The sequence below is a fragment of the Chiloscyllium punctatum genome, chromosome 8 (genome assembly GCF_047496795.1).
Source record: "Chiloscyllium punctatum isolate Juve2018m chromosome 8, sChiPun1.3, whole genome shotgun sequence".
NCBI lineage: Eukaryota > Metazoa > Chordata > Chondrichthyes > Orectolobiformes > Hemiscylliidae > Chiloscyllium > Chiloscyllium punctatum.
Window position 1 is genome coordinate 132438118 of NC_092746.1, and position 21817 is coordinate 132459934.

The 21817-nt window shown below is 54.0% G+C and overlaps 1 protein-coding gene across 1 annotated transcript in view; it reads left to right on the forward strand.

The window, feature by feature from the left end:
- Positions 1 to 2579: 2579 nt before the first annotated feature.
- LOC140480938 (plectin-like) overlaps positions 2580 to 21817 on the forward strand; it is a 33297-nt gene continuing 14059 nt past the window's right edge. Inside the window, exon 1 of the mRNA XM_072576548.1 lies at positions 2580 to 2749. The gene's annotated coding sequence lies outside the window, so the exon portion shown is untranslated. The remainder of the gene's footprint in view (positions 2750 to 21817) is intronic.

A 21817-nucleotide genomic window follows, 5' to 3' on the forward strand; every position in this document is an offset into this window, starting at 1 on the left:
TCAAGATTGATGAAGGTGATGTGCTGGAAATTTAGGAAGACATTAAGATTGATAAGTCCCCAGGGCCAGACCAGATTTATCCCAGGCTGCTCTGGGAAGCGAGAAAGGAGGTTGCTAAGCTGTTGGCGAGGATATTTGCCTCCTCACCCTCCACGGGAGTCATACCGGAGGATTGGAGGGAGGCGAATGTTGTTCCCCTTTTCAAGAAGGGTAATAGGGAAATCCCTGACAATTACAGACCAGTCAGTCTTACGTCTGTGGTCAGAAAATTGTTGGAAAGAATTCTGAGGGATAGGATTGATGACTATTTGGCAAAGCATAGTGTGATTAAAGGCAGTCAGCATGGCTTTGAGAGGGGCAGGTCATGCCTCACAAATCTTATTGAGTTCTTTGAGGAGTGACAAGACAGATTGACAAAGGTGGAGCAATGGATGTGGTGTATGTGGACTTCAGCAAGACATTTGATAAGGTTCCCCATGGTAGGCTCATTCATAAAGTCAGGATGTATGGGATACAGGGAAATTTGGCTATCTGGATTCAGAATTGGCTGGCTGACAGAAGGCAGAGAGTGGTTGTAGATGGAAAGTATTCTGTCTGGAGGTCAGTGGTAAGTGGGGTTCCACAGGGCTCTGTTCTTGGGTCTCTGATCTTTGTAGTTTTTATAAATGACTTGGATGAGGAGGTTGAGGGGTGGGTTAGTAAATTTGCTGATGACACAAAGGTTGGAGGTGCCGTCGATAGTTGTGAAAGTATGGAATGCATTGCCAGCTCTGGTGGTGGAAGCAGAGTCATTAGGGACATTTAAGCGACTGCTGGACGTGCACATGGATAGCAGTGAGTTGAGGGGTATGTAGGTTAAGTTATTTTACTTTACATTAGGCTTATCCTCGGCACAATACCGTAGCCAAAGGACCTATTCTGTGCTGTACTTTTCTATGTTCTATGATCATCTCAAAGACTCCTCCCACTCCAGTTATAGGCTCTTCCAATTTCTGTCCAGCAGATCATCCAAACACTTAAACACACTTACCAACAGTTTCAAAAACACTGTTATTAGACTTCTGAACGAATCTCTCAAATTTGAAATTTAATGTTGATCTCGCTCTTTCTGCACTTTCCCTGTAGCTGTAACACTGCATTCCTCGCTCTGTTGCCCTACTCTTATGCACTTTGTATGGTATGATCTGGTATGGTTTGTGTCCAAAGATGAGCAGGTTAGGTGGATTGGCCATGCTAAATTGCCCATAGTTCCCAGGGATGTATATGCTAAGTGGATTAGCCATGGGATATGCGTGATTACAGGGACAGAGTGGGTTTGGGTGGGTCTGTGCACAGAGTACAAAGCCTTTCACTATACTTAAGTACATGTGACAATGATATTTCAAGATTTCATAACAAACACGGAGAATGAAAGTTAGCAGGTCTGGCAGCATTAACGGGGCCTGAAAACTGCTGATTGGTAAATTATAAACTGGTTCAATCAGAGAATACTGCCTATCTCTCTTTAACAATGTGAAACAAGGCTGCGTGAGGATCTTGATTGAGCAAGTTCTCAGGGGATTAGGGATGGGCACTAACTAACAGCCTGGGGTGACTGTTTGTGTGGAGTTTGCACATTCTCTCCGTGCCTGAGTGGGTTTCCTCCCACAGTCCAGGGATGTACAGGCTAGGTGGATTGGCCATGCTAAATTGCCCGTTGTGTCCAGGGATGTGCAGGCCAGGTGGGTTAGCCATGGGGAATGCAGAGTTACAGGGATAGGGGAAGAGGGTGGGTCTGCCTGGGATGCTGCTCAGAGAGTCAGTGTGGACTCAGTAAGCCGAATGGCTTCCCTCCACACTGCAGGAATTCTATAATTCTGTGGTGAGACTGAAGGATGTTGTCAGATTCCTGATTTCCATTCACACAGGCACAGTCTACTCCAGCACCTCTCACTACGAATTGTCAACTTATTCCCCACAGGATCACATCTGTTTTTTAAGATAGAAATCAGTGTGTCACATAATACAGAACGCTAACCCATTCAGCCCATCAAACTGATACTGTTCTTTGAAAGAAGTCTACAATAAAACCCACCCACTCTCTATCTTATTTCCCATAATTCTGTAAATGCTTCATTTTCAAATATTTCTCCAATTTTTAAATGTGGCAACTGAATCTGCTTCAGATTTGGGAAAGGGTTTACGATCCACTTTGGGCAATGCGTGAAGGTACAGGCTTTGGGGAGAGGATGTGGGTTTAGAGAGGGAATATGGATATATGCCTGGGAGGGGTTTAAGGTGCAGGGTTGAGGGGATAGGATATAGGTTTAAGGTGGGAATTAAATTTGGGTTTGGAGAGGGGTTAGTGTTTGGGTCTATGTTCAGGTTTTGAGGTTAGGATTTGGGGTTAGGATTAATTTTCAGGTTAGGGTTTGTGTTAAGGATAAGGTTAATGTTTGAGGTTATGGTTATGGGAGCAGCATCTTGTGTATGTATAGGGATCAGCATTGGGGAAGTATTTTCGTGTTCTAGTCTAACAACATTCCTTACCTTCCCTATGACAAGTTTGGGCTGTTGTGGTTTGGCACCACCTCCATTTATTGATTTCACTGGAAAACAAACCTGCTGCCAACAATGCTGTTCCAGTATCAGGGCGGGGAATCTCTACTTTAAAAAGGCTCAGAACTGAGGGAGAACTATTCGGACTGGAGCACGAGCCTGGAACAGACCAAGAGCAGGCTGTAAGAGAAGGTGGACTGAACACTCCCAGGTAGGGATAGTGCTGAACACAGGGGAAGTTTAACTCTGTATTGGTGCTCCAGCTTCCTTTAGGGCAGTGTCTGGGGTGCAAGGTCTGGGATCTTGTCTAACCCTTAATCCCGTGCTGAGGGTCAAACTACAGACAGCAATCTGAAATGGAACTATGCAATGAACTCCACGGAACACCGAGTTATCGGGAGATAGGAGTTGCGCAGAGGCTGTGACCTCATGCAACGGTACAAGAGGACTGGGATGAGACTGGGTGGGATATTAAATGGTGCAGGGAGTGAGTGGGAGAGTGGGATTACACTGGGTGGGATATTAAATGGTGCAGGGAGTGAGTGGGAGAGTGGGATTACACTGGGTGGGAGAGTGGGATTACACTGGGTGGGATATTAAATGGCGCCGGGAGTGAGTGGGAGAGTGGGATTATATTGGGTGGGATACTAAAGGGAGTGGGGAGTGAGAGGGAGAGTGGGATTGGACTGTGTGGGATATTAAAGGGAGCGGGGAGTGAGTGGGATCAGACTGGATGGGATATTAGAGTAGAGGGAGTGAATGGGAGAATGGGATAACACGGGGTGGGATATTAAAGGGTGCAGCAAGTGAAGGGGGAGAGTGGGATTACACTGGGTGGGATATTAAATGGCGCAGGGAGTGAGGGGGAGAGTGGGATTACACTAGGCATAATTTTGGAAATAAAGTTAATTTGGTTCTGTAACTATGATCCTCGCTTTGTGAGAATAATCGGCTTCCTCCTCCTTGGTGATTATTTTCCAGAATTCGATAGATTCGGGATCAGTTCCTGCGGATTGGAGGGTGGCTAATGTTGTACCCCTTTTTAAGAAAGGTGGGAGAGAGAAAGCAGGAAATTATAGACCAGTTAGTCTGACCTCCGTGGTGGGAAAGATGCTGGAGTTTATTATAAAGGATGAAATTACAACACATCTGGATAGTAGTAACAGGATAGGTCAGAGTCAGCATGGATTTATGAAGGGGAAATCATGCTTGACAAATCTTCTGGAATTTTTTGAGGATGTAACTCTGAAGATGGACAAGGGAGATCCAGTAGATGTAGTGTACCTGGACTTTCAGAAAGCTTTTGATAAAGTCCCACATAGGAGTGTAGTGAGCAAAATTAGGGCGCGTGGTATTGGGGGCAAAGTACTAACTTGGATTGAAAGTTGGTTGGCTGACAGGAAACAAAGAGTAGTGATAAACGGCTCCATTTCGAATTGGCAGGCAGTGACCAGTGGGGTAACGCAGGGATCATTGCTGGGACTGCAGCTTTTTACAATATATATTAATGATATAGAAGATGGTATTAGTAATAACATTAGCAAATTTGCTGATGATACTAAGCTGGGTGGCAGGGTGAAATGTGAGGAAGATGTTAGGAGATTGCAGGGTGACCTGGACAAGTTAGGTGAGTGGTCAGATGCATGGCAGATGCAGTTTAATGTGGATAAATGAATGGTTATCCACTTTGGTGGCAAGAACAGGAAGGCAGATTACTACCTAAATGGAATCAATTTAGGTAAAGGGCAGTACAAAGAGATCTGGGTGTTCTTGTACACCAGTCAATGAAGGCAAGCATGCAGGTACAGCAGGTAGTGAAGAAGGCTAATAGCGTGCTGGCCTTCATAACAAGAGGGATTGAGTATAGAAGCAAAGAGGTTCTTCTGCAGCTGTACAGGGCCCTGGTGAGACCACACCTGGAGTATTGTGTGCAGTTCTGGTCTCCAAATTTGAGGAAAGACATTCTGGCTATTGAGGGAGTGCAGCGTAGGTTCATGAGGTCAATTCCTGGAATGGCGGGACTACCTTACGCTGAAAGACTAGAGCGACTGGGCTTGTATACCCTTGAGTTTAGAAGACTGAGAGGGGATCTGATTGAGACGTATAAGATTATTAAAGGATTGGACACTCTGGATGCAGGAAACATGTTTCCGCTGATGGGTGAGTCCCGAACCAGAGGACACAACTTAAAAATACGGAGTAGACCATTTAGGACAGAGATGAGGAGAAACTTCTTCACCCAGAGAGTGGTGGGTGTGTGGAATGCTCTGCCCCAGAGGGCAGTGGAGGCCCAGTCTCTGGATTCATTTAAGAAAGAGTTGGATAGAGCTCTCAAGGATAGTGGAATCAAGGGTTATGGAGATAAGGCAGGAACAAGATACGTGGTTAAAGATGCCCTCCAATGCATCTCGTCCACATCCCGCACCTCCGCCCTCAGACCCCACCCCTCCAACCGTAACAAGGACAGAACACCCCTGGTGCTCACCTTCCACCCTACCAACCTTCGCATCAACCAAATCATCCGCCGACATTTCCGCCACCTCCAAACAGACCCCACCACCAGGGATATATTTCCCTCCCCACCCTTCTCCGCCTTCCGCAAAGACCGTTCCCTCTGTGACCACCTGGTCAGGTCCATGCACCCCTATGACCCACCCTCCCATCCTGGCACTTTCCCCTGCCACCGCAGGAACTGTAAAACCTGTGCCCACACCTCCTCCCTCACCTCTATCCAAGGCCCTAAAGGAGCCTTCCACATCCATCAAAGTTTCACCTGTACATCCACCAATATCATTTATTTTATCCGTTGCTCCCGATGTGGTCTCATCTACATTGGGGAGACTGGGCGCCTCCTAGCAGAGCGCTTTAGGGAACATCTCCGGGACACCCGCACCAATCAACCAAACCGCCCCGTGGCCCAACATTTCAACTCCCCCTCCCACTCTGCCAAGGACATGGAGGTCCTGGGCCTCCTTCATCGCTGCACCCTCACCACCAGACGCCTGGAGGAAGAACGCCTCATCTTCCGCCTCAGAACACTTCAACCCCAGGGCATCAATGTGGACTTCAACAGCTTCCTCATCTCCCCTTCCCCCACCTCATCCTAGTTTCAAACTTCCAGCTCAGTAACTGTCCCCATGACTTGTCCGGACTTGTCCTACCTGCCTATCTCCTTTTCCACCTATCCACTCCATCCTCTCCTCCTTGACCTATCACCTTCATCCCCTCCCCCACTCACCCATTGTACTCTATGCTACTCTCTCCCCACCCCCACCCTCCTCTAGCTTATCTCTCCACGCTTCAGGCTCACTGCCTTTATTCCTGATGAAGGGCTTTTGCCCGAAACATCGATTTCCCTGCTCGTTGGATGCTGCCTGAACTGCTGTGCTCTTCCAGCACCACGAATCCAGGAACAGAATACTGATTAAGGATGATCAGCCATGATCATATTGAATGGTGGTGCAGGCTCGAAGGGCAGAATGGCCTACTCCTGCACCTATTGTCTATTGAATCACATTTCAGTATTTCGACTCACTTCCATAGCTGCTTTACTGTAATTTTAGGGGTTTGTTTGTATTTATTATTAATCAGATCAGGTAGGAGCCCAATTAAGTTCTGTTCTTTAGCCAAAGCCACTCCCCAAAGCTGTTAAAGACCTCACACTGACTGTGGCGTCTTCCCTGTCCCCCAAAGTCACTCAATAGTTATAGCCGTGCATTGAAGCAGGATATCTGTGCTGACCCACAAACGTCAAACTGCACTCATCCCATTTACCTGCATTTGGTGCATAGTTTACTACACCCTGGAACTTTAAGAACTCATCCAGATGGTTCCTGAACAGAGTGAGAGTACCTGCCTGCACCACCCTCTGGGTTTAAAAAAATGCCCCAGTCCCCAACACCCACTGCCCAATGCCCCACACCCACTGCCCAATGCCCCACACCCACTGCCCAGTCCCTCACACCCATTGTCCAGTCCCCAACACCCAATGCCCCACACTCACTGCCCAATGCCCCACACTCACTGCCCAATGCCCCACACCCACTGCCCAGTCCCCAACACCCACTCCCCAATGCCCCACACACACTGCCCAATGCCCCACACCCACTGCCCAGTCCCTCACACCCATTGTCCAGTCCCCAACACCCAATGCCCCACACTCACTGCCCAATGCCCCACACCCACTGCCCAGTCCCCAACACCCACTCCCCAATGCCCCACACTCACTGCCCAATGCCCCACACCCACTGCCCAATGCCCCACACCCACTGCCCAATGCCCGACACCCACTGCCCATTCCCCAACACCCACTCCCCAATGCCCCACACTCACTGACCACCCCAACACCCACTGCCCAATGCACTACACCCACTGCCCAATACCCCACACCCACTGCCCAGTCCCTCACACCCATTGTCCAGTCCCCAACACCCAATGCCCCACACTCACTGCCCAGCCTCAACACCCACTGCCCAATGCCCCACACGCACTGCCCAGCCCCAACACCCACTGCCCAAAGCCCCACACCCACTGCCCAGTCCCCAACACCCACTGCCCAATGCCCCACACCCACTGCCCAGTCCCCAAAACCCACTGCCCATTGCCTCACACCCACTGCCAAGTCCCCAAAACCCACTGCCCAGTACACCACATCGACTGCCCAATGCCCCACACCCACTGCCCAATGCCCCACACACACTGCCCAGTCCCCAACATCCACTGCCCAATGGCCCCACACTCACTGCCCAGTCCCCAACACCCACTGCCCAGTTGCTAACACCCACTGCCCAGTTGCTAACACCCACTGCCCAGTTGCCAACACCCACTGCCCAGTCCCTCACACCCACTGTACAGTCCCTCTCATCCACTGCCCAGTCCCCAACACCCACTGCACAGTGCATCACACCCACTGACCAGGCCCTCACATCCACTGCACAGTCCCTCACACCCACTGCCCAGTCCCCAACACCCACTGCCAAGTTCCCAACACCCACTGCTCAGTCCCTCACACCGACTGCCCAGTCCCTCACACCCACTGCCCAGTCCCCAACACCCACTGCCAAGTTCCCAACACCCACTGCCCAGTCCCCAATACCCACTGCCCAATCCCTCACACCCACTGCCCAGTCCCAACACCCACTGCCCAATGCCCCACACCCACGGCACAGTCCCTCACATCCACTGCCCAGTCCCTCACACCCACTGCCCAGTCCCCAACACCCAAGGCTAAATGCCCCACACACACTGCCAAGTCCCCAATACCCACTGCCCAGTCCTCAATACCCACTGCCCAGTCCCTCACACCCACTGCCCAGTCCCCAACACCAACTGCCCAGTCCCCAACACCCACTGCCCAGTCCCTCACACCCACTGCCCAGTCCCCAACACCCACTGCCCAGTCCCTCACACCCACTGCCCAGTCCCGAACATCAACTGCCCAGTCCCCAACACCCACTGCCCAATGCCCCACACCCACTGCCCAGTCCCCAACACCCACTCCCCAATGCCCCACACCCACTGCCCAATGCCCCACACCCACTGCCCAGTCCCCAACACCCACTCCCCAATGCCCCACACTCACTGCCCAATGCCCCACACTCACTGCCCAATGCCCCACACCCACTGCCCAATCCCCCACACCCACTGCCCAGTCCCCAACACCCACTACCCAATGCCCCACACTCACTGACCACCCCAACACCCACTGCCCAATGCACTATACCCACTGCCCAATACCCCACACCCACTGCCCAGTCCCTCACACCCACTGCCCAATCCCCAACACCCACTGCCAAGTTCCCAGCACCCACTGCCCAGTCCCCAATACCCACTGCCCAGTCCCTCACACCCACTGCCCAGTCCCTCACACCCACTGCCCAGTCCCCAACACCCACTGCCAAGTTCCCAACACCCACTGCCCAGTCCCCAATACCCACTGCCCAATCCCTCACACCCACTGCCCAGTCCCCAACACCCACTGCCCAATGACCCACACCCACGGCACAGTCCCTCACACCCACTGCCCAGTCCCCAACACCCACTGCCAAGTTCCCAGCACCCACTGCCCAGTCCCCAATACCCACTGCCCAGTCCCTCACACCCACTGCCCAGTCCCCAACACCCACTGCACAGTACCTCACACCCACTGCCCAGTCCCTCACACCCACTGCCCAGTACCCAACACCCACGTCAAAATGCCCCACACACACTGCCAAGTCCCCAATACCCACTGCCCAGTCCCCAATACCCACTGCCCAGTCCCTCACACCCACTGCCCAGTCCCTCACACCCACTGCCCAGTCCCCAACACCCACTGCCCAATGCCCCACACCCACTGCCCAGTCCCCAACACCCACTGCCCAATGCCCCACACCCATTGCCCAGTCCCTCACACCCACTGCCCAGTCCCCAACACCCACTGCCCAATGCCCCACACCCACTGCCAAGTTCCCACCACCCACTGCCCAGTCCCTCACACCCACTGCCCAGTCCCCAACACCAACTGCCCAGTCCCTCACACCCACTGCCCAGTCCCCAACACCCACTGCCCAGTCGCCAACACCCACTGCCCAGTCCCCAACACCAACTGCCCAGTCCCCAATACCCACTGCCCAGTCCCTCACACCCACTGCCCAATCCCTCACACCCACTGCCCAGTCCCCAACACCAACTGCCCAGTCCCCAACACCCACTGCCCAATGCCCCACACCCACTGCCCAGTCCCCAACACCCACTCCCCAATGCCCCACACCCACTGCCCAATGCCCCACACTCACTGCCCAATGCCCCACACTCACTGCCCAATGCCCCACACCCACTGCCCAGTCCCCAACACCCACTCCCCAATGCCCCACACTCACTGCCCAGTCCCCAACACCCACTGCCCAATGCCCCACACCCACTGCCCAATGCCCCACACTCACTGCCCAATGCCCCACACCCACTGCCCAGTCCCCAACACCCACTCCCCAATGCCCCACACTCACTGCCCAATGCCCCACACCCACTGTCCAATGCCCCACACTCATTGCCCAATGCCCCACACCCACTGCCCAATCCCCCACACCCACTGCCCAGTCCCCAACACCCACTCCCCAACGACCCACACACACTGACCACCCCAACACCCACTGCCCAATGCACTACACCCACTGCTCAATACCCCACACCCAGTGCCCAGTCCCTCACACCCACTGCCCAGTCGCCAACACCCACTGCCAAGTTCCCAGCACCCACTGCCCAGTCCCCAATACCCACTGCCCAGTCCCTCACACCCACTGCCCAGTCCCTCACACCCACTTCCCAGTCCCCAACCCCACTGCCAAGTTCCCAACACCCACTGCCCAGTCCCCAATACCCACTGCCCAATCCCTCACACCCACTGCCCAGTTCCCAACACCCACTGCCCAGTCCCCAATACCCACTTCCCAATCCCTCACACCCACTGCCCAGTCCCCAACACCCACTGCCCAGTCCCCAATACCCACTGCCCAATCCCTCACACCCACTGCCCAGCCCCAACACCCACTGCCCAGTCCCCAATACCCACTGCCCAATCCCTCACACCCACTGCCAAGTTCCCAACACCCACTGCCCAGTCCCCAATACCCACTGCCCAATCCCTCACACCCACTGCCCAGTCCCCAACACCCACTGCCCAGTCCCCAATACCCACTGCCCAATCCCTCACACCCACTGCCCAGTCCCCAACACCCACTGCCCAATGCCCCACACCCACGGCACAGTCCCTCACATCCACTGCCCAGTCCCCAACACCCACTGCACAGTACCTCACACCCACTGCCCAGTCCCTCACACCCACTGCCCAGTCCCCAACACCCACGGCTAAATGCCCCACACACACTGCCAAGTCCCCAATACCCACTGCCCAGTCCTTAATACCCACTGCCCAGTCCCTCACACCCACTGCCCAGTCCCCAACACCAACTGCCCAGTCCCCAACACCCACTGCCCAGTCCCTCACACCCACTGCCCAGTCCCTCCCACCCACTGCTCAGTCCCCAATACCCACTGCCCAGTCCCTCACACCCACTGCCCAGTCCCCAACACCAACTGCCCAGTCCCCAACACCCACTGCCCAGTCCCTCACACCCACTGCCAAGTCCCTCCCACCCACTGCCCAGTCCCCAACACCCACTACCCAATGCCCCACACCCACTGCCAAGTTCCCACCACCCACTGCCCAGTCCCCAATACCCACTGCCCAGTCCCCAAACCCCACTGCCCAATGCCCCACACCCACTACCCAATGCCCCACACCCACTGCCAAGTTCCCACCACCCACTGCCCAGTCCCCAATACCCACTGCCCAGTCCCTCACACCCACTGCCCAGTCCCCAACACCCACTGCCCAATGCCCCACACCCACTGCCAAGTTCCCACCACCCACTGCCCAGTCCCTCACACCCACTGCCCAGTCCCCAACACCAACTGCCCAGTCCCTCACACCCACTGCCCAGTCCCCAACACCCACTGCCCAGTCCCTCACACCCACTGCCCAATCCCTCACACCCACTGCCCAGTCCCCAACACCAACTGCCCAGTCTCCAACACCCACTGCCCAATGCCCCACACCCACTGCCCAGTCCCCAACACCCACTCCCCAATGCCCCACACCCACTCCCCAATGCCCCACACTCACTGCCCAATGCCCCACACTCACTGCCCAATGCCCCACACCCACTGCCCAGTCCCCAACACCCACTCCCCAATGCCCCACACTCACTGCCCAGTCCCCAACACCCACTGCCCAATGCCCCACACCCACTGCCCAATGCCCCACACTCACTGCCCAATGCCCCACACCCACTGCCCAGTCCCCAACACCCACTCCCCAATGCCCCACACTCACTGCCCAATGCCCCACACCCACTGTCCAATGCCCCACACTCATTGCCCAATGCCCCACACCCACTGCCCAATCCCCCACACCCACTGCCCAGTCCCCAACACCCACTCCCCAACGACCCACACACACTGACCACCCCAACACCCACTGCCCAATGCACTACACCCACTGCTCAATACCCCACACCCAGTGCCCAGTCCCTCACACCCACTGCCCAGTCGCCAACACCCACTGCCAAGTTCCCAGCACCCACTGCCCAGTCCCCAATACCCACTGCCCAGTCCCTCACACCCACTGCCCAGTCCCTCACACCCACTTCCCAGTCCCCAACCCCACTGCCAAGTTCCCAACACCCACTGCCCAGTCCCCAATACCCACTGCCCAATTCCTCACACCCACTGCCCAGTTCCCAACACCCACTGCCCAGTCCCCAATACCCACTTCCCAATCCCTCACACCCACTGCCCAGTCCCCAACACCCACTGCCCAGTCCCCAATACCCACTGCCCAATCCCTCACACCCACTGCCCAGCCCCAACACCCACTGCCCAGTCCCCAATACCCACTGCCCAATCCCTCACACCCACTGCCAAGTTCCCAACACCCACTGCCCAGTCCCCAATACCCACTGCCCAATCCCTCACACCCACTGCCCAGTCCCCAACACCCACTGCCCAGTCCCCAATACCCACTGCCCAATCCCTCACACCCACTGCCCAGTCCCCAACACCCACTGCCCAATGCCCCACACCCACGGCACAGTCCCTCACATCCACTGCCCAGTCCCCAACACCCACTGCACAGTACCTCACACCCACTGCCCAGTCCCTCACACCCACTGCCCAGTCCCCAACACCCACGGCTAAATGCCCCACACACACTGCCAAGTCCCCAATACCCACTGCCCAGTCCTTAATACCCACTGCCCAGTCCCTCACACCCACTGCCCAGTCCCCAACACCAACTGCCCAGTCCCCAACACCCACTGCCCAGTCCCTCACACCCACTGCCCAGTCCCTCCCACCCACTGCTCAGTCCCCAATACCCACTGCCCAGTCCCTGACACCCACTGCCCAGTCCCCAACACCAACTGCCCAGTCCCCAACACCCACTGCCCAGTCCCTCACACCCACTGCCAAGTCCCTCCCACCCACTGCCCAGTCCCCAACACCCACTACCCAATGCCCCACACCCACTGCCAAGTTCCCACCACCCACTGCCCAGTCCCCAATACCCACTGCCCAGTCCCCAAACCCCACTGCCCAATGCCCCACACCCACTACCCAATGCCCCACACCCACTGCCAAGTTCCCACCACCCACAGCCCAGTCCCCAATACCCACTGCCCAGTCCCTCACACCCACTGCCCAGTCCCCAACACCAACTGCCCAGTCCCCAACACCCACTGCCCAGTCCCTCACACCCACTGCCAGTCCCTCCCACCCACTGCCCAGTCCCCAACACCCACTACCCAATGCCCCACACCCACTGCCAGGTTCCCACCACCCACTGCCCAGTCCCCAATACCCACTGCCCAGTCCCCAAACCCCACTGCCCAATGCCCCACACCCACTGCCCAGTCCCCAACACCCACTGCCCAATGCCCCACACCCACTGCCCAGTCCCTCACACCCACTGCCCAGTCCCCAACACCCACTGCCCAATGCCCCACACCCACTGCCCAGTCCCCAACACCCACTGCCCAATGCCCCACACCCACTGCCCAGTCCCTCACACCCACTGCCCAGTCCCCAACACCCACTGCCCAATGCCCCACACCCACTGCCAAGTTCCCACCACCCACTGCCCAGTCCCTCACACCCACTGCCCAATGCCCCACACCCACTGCCCAGTCCCTCACACCCACTGCCCAGTCCCCAACACCAACTGCCCAGTCCCTCACACCCACTGCCCAGTCCCCAACACCCACTGCCCAGTCCCCAACCCCCACTGCCCAGTCCCTCACACCCACTGCCCAATGCCCCACACCCACTGCCCAGTCCCTCACACCCACTGCCCAGTCCCCAACACCAACTGCCCAGTCCCTCACACCCACTTCCCAGTCCCCAACACCCACTGCCAAGTTCCCAACACCCACTGCCCAGTCCCCAATACCCACTGCCCAATCCCTCACACCCACTGCCCAGTCCCCAACACCCACTGCCCAGTCCCCAATACCCACTGCCCAATCCCTCACACCCACTGCCCAGTCCCCAACACCCACTGCCCAATGCCCCACACCCACGGCACAGTCCCTCACATCCACTGCCCAGTCCCCAACACCCACAGCACAGTACCTCACACCCACTGCCCAGTCCCTCACACCCACTGCCCAGTCCCCAACACCCACGGCTAAATGCCCCACACACACTGCCAAGTCCCCAATACCCACTGCCCAGTCCCTAATACCCACTGCCCAGTCCCTCACACCCACTGCCCAGTCCCCAACACCAACTGCCCAGTCCCCAACACCCACTGCCCAGTCCCTCACACCCACTGCCCAGTCCCTCCCACCCACTGCCCAGTCCCCAATACCCACTGCCCAGTCCCTCACACCCACTGCCAAGTCCCTCCCACCCACTGCCCAGTCCCCAACACCCACTACCCAATGCCCCACACCCACTGCCAAGTTCCCACCACCCACTGCCCAGTCCCCAATACCCACTGCCCAGTCCCCAAACCCCACTGCCCAATGCCCCACACCCACTACCCAATGCCCCACACCCACTGCCAAGTTCCCACCACCCACTGCCCAGTCCGCAATACCCACTGCCCAGTCCCTCACACCCACTGCCCAGTCCCCAACACCAACTGCCCAGTCCCCAACACCCACTGCCCAGTCCCTCACACCCACTGCCAGTCCCTCCCACCCACTGCCCAGTCCCCAACACCCACTACCCAATGCCCCACACCCACTGCCAAGTTCCCACCACCCACTGCCCAGTCCCCAATACCCACTGCCCAGTCCCCAAACCCCACTGCCCAATGCCCCACACCCACTGCCCAGTCCCCAACACCCACTGCCCAATGCCCCACACCCACTGCCCAGTCCCTCACACCCACTGCCCAGTCCCCAACACCCACTGCCCAATGCCCCACACCCACTGCCAAGTTCCCACCACCCACTGCCCAGTCCCTCACACCCACTGCCCAATGCCCCACACCCACTACCCAGTCCCTCACACCCACTGCCCAGTCCCCAACACCAACTGCCCAGTCCCTCACACCCACTGCCCAGTCCCCAATACCCACTGCCCAGTCCCCAAACCCCACTGCCCAATGCCCCACACCCACTACCCAATGCCCCACACCCACTACCCAATGCCCCACACCCACTGCCAAGTTCCCACCACCCACTGCCCAGTCCCCAATACCCACTGCCCAGTCCCCAAACCCCACTGCCCAATGCCCCACACCCACTGCCCAGTCCCCAACACCCAATGCCCCACACCCACTGCCCAGTCCCTCACACCCACTGCCCAGTCCCCAACACCCACTGCCCAATGCCCCACACCCACTGCCAAGTTCCCACCACCCACTGCCCAGTCCCTCACACCCACTGCCCAATGCCCCACACCCACTGCCCAGTCCCTCACACCCACTGCCCAGTCCCCAACACCAACTGCCCAGTCCCTCACACCCACTGCCCAGTCCCCAATACCCACTGCCCAGTCCCCAAACCCCACTGCCCAATGCCCCACACCCACTACCCAATGCCCCACACCCACTGCCAAGTTCCCAACACCCACTGCCCAGTCCCCAACACCCACTGCCCAGTCCCTCACACCCACTGCCCAATGCCCCACACCCACTGCCCAGTCCCTCACACCCACTGCCCAGTCCCCAACACCAACTGCCCAGTCCCTCACACCCACTGCCCAGTCCCCAACACCCACTGCCCAGTCCCCAACACCCACTGCCCAGTCCCCAACACCAACTGCCCAGTCCCTCACACCCACTGCCCAGTTGCCAACACCCTCTGCCCAGTCCCCAACACCAACTGCCCAGTCCCCAACACCCACTGCCCAGTCCCTCACACCCAATGCCCAATGCCCCACACCCACTGCCCAGTCCCTCACACCCACTGCCCAGTCCCCAACACCAACTGCCCAGTCCCTCACACCCACTGCCCAGTCCCCAACACCCACTGCCCAGTCCCCAACACCCACTGCCCAGTTGCCAACACCCTCTGCCCAGTCCCCAACACCCACTGCTCAGTCCCTCACACCCACTGGATTAGTGGTGCTAGAAGAGCACAGCAGTTCAGGCAGCATCCAACGAGCAGCGAAATCAACGTTTCGGGCAAAAGCCCTTCATCAGGAATAAAGGCAGTGAGCCTGAAGCGTGGAGAGATAAGCTAGAGGAGGGTGGGGGTGGGGAGAGAGTAGCATAGAGTACAATGGGTGAGTGGGGGAGGGGATGAAGGTGATAGGTCAAAGGAGGAGAGGGTGGAGTGGATAGGTGGAAAAGGAGATAGGCAGGTAGGACAAGACCGGACAAGTCATGGGGACAGTTACTGAGCTGGAAGTTTAGAACTAGGGTGAGGTGGGGGAAGGGGAAATGAGGAAACTGTTGAAGTCCACATTGATGGCCTGGGGTTCAAGTGTTCCGAGGCAGAAGATGAGGCGTTCTTCCTCCAGGCGTCTGGTGGTGAGGGAGCAGCGGTGAAGGAGGCTAAGGACCTCCATGTCCTTGGCAGAGTGGGAGGGGGAGTTGAAATGTTGGGCCACGTGGTGGTGTGGTTGATTGATGCGGGTGTCCCGGAGATGTTCCCTAAAGCGCTCTGCTAGGAGGCGCTCAGTCTCCCTCACATCCACTGCCCAGTCCCCCACACCCACTGCCCAGTCCCTCACACTGCAAAAATTTACAGCGTGACGTAACTGAAATTATACATTGAAAAATTGTCTGTCAGTTAAGCCTTTCATCTGTTAGAATACAGTGATAGTTTCACTTCTTTCATGTGTAAATCACAAAACCTTTTTTTAAAAGTTGCATTCTCGTGTTAGCTGTTAACAATGGTGATAGCTAGACAATATGTTGAAGGTGTTAGCCCCCTGTGTTCTCTGTCTATGACCTGATGTTTAGATTGATTCTAATCTAACACCTTCAACATATGAGGTAAAAACAATGACTGCAGATGCTGGAAACCAGATTCTGAATCAGTGGTGCTGGAAGAGCACAGCAGTTCAGGCAGCATCCAAGGAGCTTCGAAATCGACGTTTCGGGCAAAAGCCCTTCATCAGGAATAAAGGCAGTGAGCCTGAAACGTGGAGAGATAAGCTAGAGGATGTATTTCCAGGAATATCCTCCCTCAGTACAGCTGTAATGCTATCCCTTATCAAAAATGCCACTCCCCCTCCTCTTTTACCTCCCTTTCTATCCTTCCTGTAGCATTTGTATCCTGGAACATTAAGCTGCCAGTCCTGCCCATCCCTGAGCCATGTTTCCGTAATTGCTATGATATCCCAGTCCCATGTTGCTAACAGTGCCCTGAGTTCATCTGCCTTTCCTGTTAGGCCTCTTGCATTGAAATAAATGCAGTTTAATTTATTAGTCCTACCTTGTCCCTGCCTGCCCTGACTGTTTGACTCACTTCTGTTCTCAGCTGTACCCATCTCAGATCGATCTCTTTCCCCACTATCTCCCTGGGTCCCACCCCTCGCACCCCCCCCCACCCCCCCCCCCACCCCCCCCCCCCCCCCCCCCCCACCGCACCCCACCTTACTCATTTAAATCCTCCCAAGCAGTTCTTGCAAATTTCCCTGCCAGTATATTAGTCTCCTTCCAATTTAGGTGCAATCTGTCCTTCTTGTACAGGTCACTACTACCCCAAAAGAGATTCCAATGATCCAAAATGTGAATCCTTCTCCCACACACCAGCTCCTCAGCCATGCATTCATCTGCTCTAACCTCCTAATTACTACCCTTAAGGACCTCCTTTTTAAAATTCTACCTAACTCTTTGTAATCTCCCTTCAGAGGCTCAACCTTTGCCCTTGCTATGTTATTGGTTCCTATGTGGACAATGACCTCCTGCTGGCCCCTCTCCCCCGTGAGAACATTCTGCACTCTCTCTGAGACATCCTTGATCCTGGCACCAGGGAAACAACACACCATTCTGCTTTTTCTCTGCTGGCCACAGAAACATCTGTCTGTACCTTGGACTGCAGAATCCCCTAACACAATTGATCTCTTGGAAGCCGACGTACCCCTCGTTGCATTAGAGCCAGGCTCAATACCAGAAACTTGGCTGTTCGTGCTACGTTCCCCTGAGAGTCCATCACCCCCTACGTTTTCCAAAACAGCATACCCGTTTGAAATGGGTATATCCACAAAGGATTCCTGACTTAGGTGCCTACCTCTCTCACCCTTCCTGGAGTTAACCCATCTATGTGACTGTATCTGAGACTGACTCCCCTTCCAATAACTGCCATTCACCACATACTGTTGCTGTTGCAAATTCCTCATCGCTTCTATTTGTCTCTCCAACGAATCCACTCAATCTGACAAGATTTGCATCCAACAGCATTTATGGCAGATATAATCTGCAGTAACCCTTAAACTCTCTTTAAACTCCCACATCTGACAAGAAGTACATATCATTCTTGTGAAATGTTGGTTTCCGGACATCCAATAAGATGCCCTGTTGATAGAACTGTTTTATAACGCAGTCAAGCAAATCATCATGAGTGGAGTGTTCAGATACCACACCCAACATTCCTCATTTATCACAACTCTCCTTCGCACTGGATTCAGTAAGGTGCAGGAAACTCAGCCTCAACCCCCACACACACATCTACAGGTACTCACACTCACACACTTACACACACTCACACTCACTCATTCACACACATGCAGACATGCTTACACACATGTACACACGTACTCACTCACACTCTTACACACTCGCACTTACACACTCACTCATGCTTACACACATGCACATACACACACTTACTCATAATCTTACACACATACACTCACCCTTTCATACACATATTTGTACACAAACTCACGCACATACACTCATTCTCGCACGCAAACATACATCTGCACACACAGGTGCACACAATATCTCATTCTTGCACATACATACAGGTGCACACCCACTCTCTCACACATAGATGTGCACAGGCAGTGAGACACACTCTCACAGGAACTCACACATATATAGTGTCTTGCACAATGCTGCATACCGACACACTTACTCTCAATCTCTCTTTATCACACAGTCACTCTCACACTCAGTCTTGCACATGTACATGCACACACACTCACACATGCACACTGTCTTGCACACACTCTTGTATATACACACACACATACTCTTGTGCCTAGACATACTCATACTTTCTCAATCGCTCTCACACACACACAAACTCACTTTCACAGACAAACTCACTTCTCACAGACTCATTCTCTCACAAATGCACTCACTCGCACAAACTCACTCATCTAATCCCTCTCACACACAGTCACTGACTCTGCACACACACTCTTGTGCACTCTCACTCTCTCACACACTCACTCAATCTCAAAAACTCATTTTCACACACAAACTCACTCATTTCCTCTCTTGCACATCTCTCATACATATGCACACTCTTGCACACACCAACAATCATTCTCACACCCACACAAACTCAGTCTTGTGAACACTCACTGTCTATCACACTCACACTCATTCTCTCTCAACTATGAACACACACTCTCACACACATTCACTTTCTTACAAATACACTTACTCATACAAACTCACTTTGTTGTGGTTCTGTTCGCCGAGCTGGGAATTTGTCTTGCAAACGTTTCGTCCCCTGTCTAGGTGACATCCTCAGTGCTTGGGAGCCTCTTGTGAAGCGCTTCTGTGCTGTTTCCTCCGGCATTTATAGTGGCCTGTCTCTGCTGCTTCCGGTTGTCAGTTCCAGCTGTCCGCTGTAGTGGCCGGTATATTGGGTCCAGGTCAATGTGCTTGTTGATAGAGTCTGTGGATGAGTGCCATGCCTCTAGGAATTCCCTGGCTGTTCTCTGTTTGGCTTGCCCTATAATGGTAGTGTTGTCCCAGTCGAATTGATGTTGCTTGTCATCTGTGAGTGTGGCTACTAAGGATAGCTGGTCGTGTCGTTTCGTGGCTAGTTGGTGTTCATGGATACAGATCGTTAACTGTCTTCCTGTTTGTCCGATGTAGTGTTTTGTGCAGTCCTTGCATGGGATTTTGTGCACTGCATTGGTTTTGCTCATGTTGGGTATCGGGTCCTTCGTCCTGGTGAGTTGTTGTCTGAGAGTGGCTGTTGGTTTGTGTGCTGTTATGAGTCCTCGTGGTCGCAGTAGTCTGGCTGTCAGTTCGGAAATGCTCCTGATGTATGGTAGTGTGGCTAATCCTTTGGGTTGCGGCATGTCCTCGTTCCGTTGTCTTTCCCTTAGGCATCTGTTGATGAAATTGCGAGGGTATCCATTTTTGGCGAATACATTGTACAGGTGTTCCTCTTCCTCTTTTTGTAGTTCTGGTGTACTGCAGTGTGTTGTGGCCCTTTTGAATAGTGTCCTGATGCAACTTCGTTTGTGTGTGTTGGGGTGGTTGCTTTCATAGTTTAGGACTTGGTCTGTGTGTGTGGCTTTCCTGTAAACCTTTGTGGTGAATTCTCCATTCGGTGTTCTCTGTACCATCACGTCTAGGAATGGGAGATGGTTGTCCTTTTCTTCCTCTCTAGTGAATCGGATTCCTGTGAGTGTGGTGTTGATGATCCGATGTGTGTTCTCTATTTCTGTGTTTTTAATTATTACAAAGGTGTCATCCACATATCTGACCCAGAGTTTGGGTTGAATTTGCCATAAGACTGTTTGTTCTAACTTTTGCATTACTGCTTCTGCTATGAGTCCAGAGATGGGTGAGCCCATGGGTGTGCCATTGATTTGTTTGTATATTTGGTTGTTGAATGTGAAGTAGTTTAAGTGCCTCACAACACACTTCACATTCAACAACCAGATATACAAACAAATCAATGGCACACCCATGGGCTCACCCATCTCTGGACTCATAGCAGAAGTGGTAATGCAAAGTTAGAACAAACAGTCTTACCGCAAATTCAACCCAAACTCTGGGTCCGATATGTGGTTGACACCTTTGTAATAATTAAAAACACAGAAATAGAGAACGCACACCAGATCATCAACGCCACACTCACAGGAATCCGATTCACTAGAGAGGAAGAAAAGGATAACCAACTCCCATTCCTAGACGTGATGGTACAGAGAACACCGAACGGAGAATTCACCACAAAGGTTTACAGGAAAGCCACACACACAGACCAAGTCCTGAACTATGAAAGCAACCACCCCAACACACACAAACGAAGTTGCATCAGGACACTATTCAAAAGGGCCACAACACACTGCAGTACACCAGAACTGCAAAAAGAGGAAGAGGAACACCTATACAATGTATTCGCCAAAAACGGATATCCTCGCAATTTCATCAACAGATGCCTAACGGAGAGACAACGGAACGAGGACATGCCCCAACCCAAAGGACTAGCCACACTACCATACATCAGGAGCATTTCTGAACTGACAGCCAGACTACTGCGACCACTAGGACTCATAACAGCACACAAACCAACAGTCACGCTCAGACAACAACTCACCAGGACGAAGGACCCGATACCCAACATGAGCAAAACCAATGTAGTGCACAAAATCCCAAGCAAGGACTGCACAAAACACTACATCGGACAAACAGGAAGACAGTTAACGATCCGTATCCATGAACACCAACTAGCCACGAAACGACACGACCAGCTATCCTTAGTAGCCACACTCACAGATGACAAGCAACATCAATTCGACTGGGACAACACTACCATTATAGGGCAAGCCAAACAGAGAACAGCCAGGGAATTCCTAGAGGCATGGCACTCATCCACAGACTCTATCAACAAACACATCGACCTGGACCCAATAAACCGGCCACTACAGCGGACAGCTGGAACTGACAACCGGAAGCGGCAGAGACAGGCCACTATAAATGCCGGAGAAAACAGCACAGAAGCGCTTCACAAGAGGCTCCCAAGCACTGAGGATGTCACCTAGACAGGGGACGAAACGTTTGCAAGACAAATTCCCAGCTCGGCGAACAGAACCACAACAACGAGCACCCGAGCTACAAATCTTCTCCTAAACCTTTAAACTCACTTTCTTGCACGCTCACTTTCACACAAACTCACATGCTCACTCATATATTCACTCACACACACCTATTCACATGCTCATTCACTCTCAAACACAAAACATATTCTTGCTTACACGCTCACACTCATTAACACACTCATTCCCATACACATTCACTCTCACACACAATCACTCATTCATTCACACACACTCACTCTCACATACACCGACACAGACACACAATCAC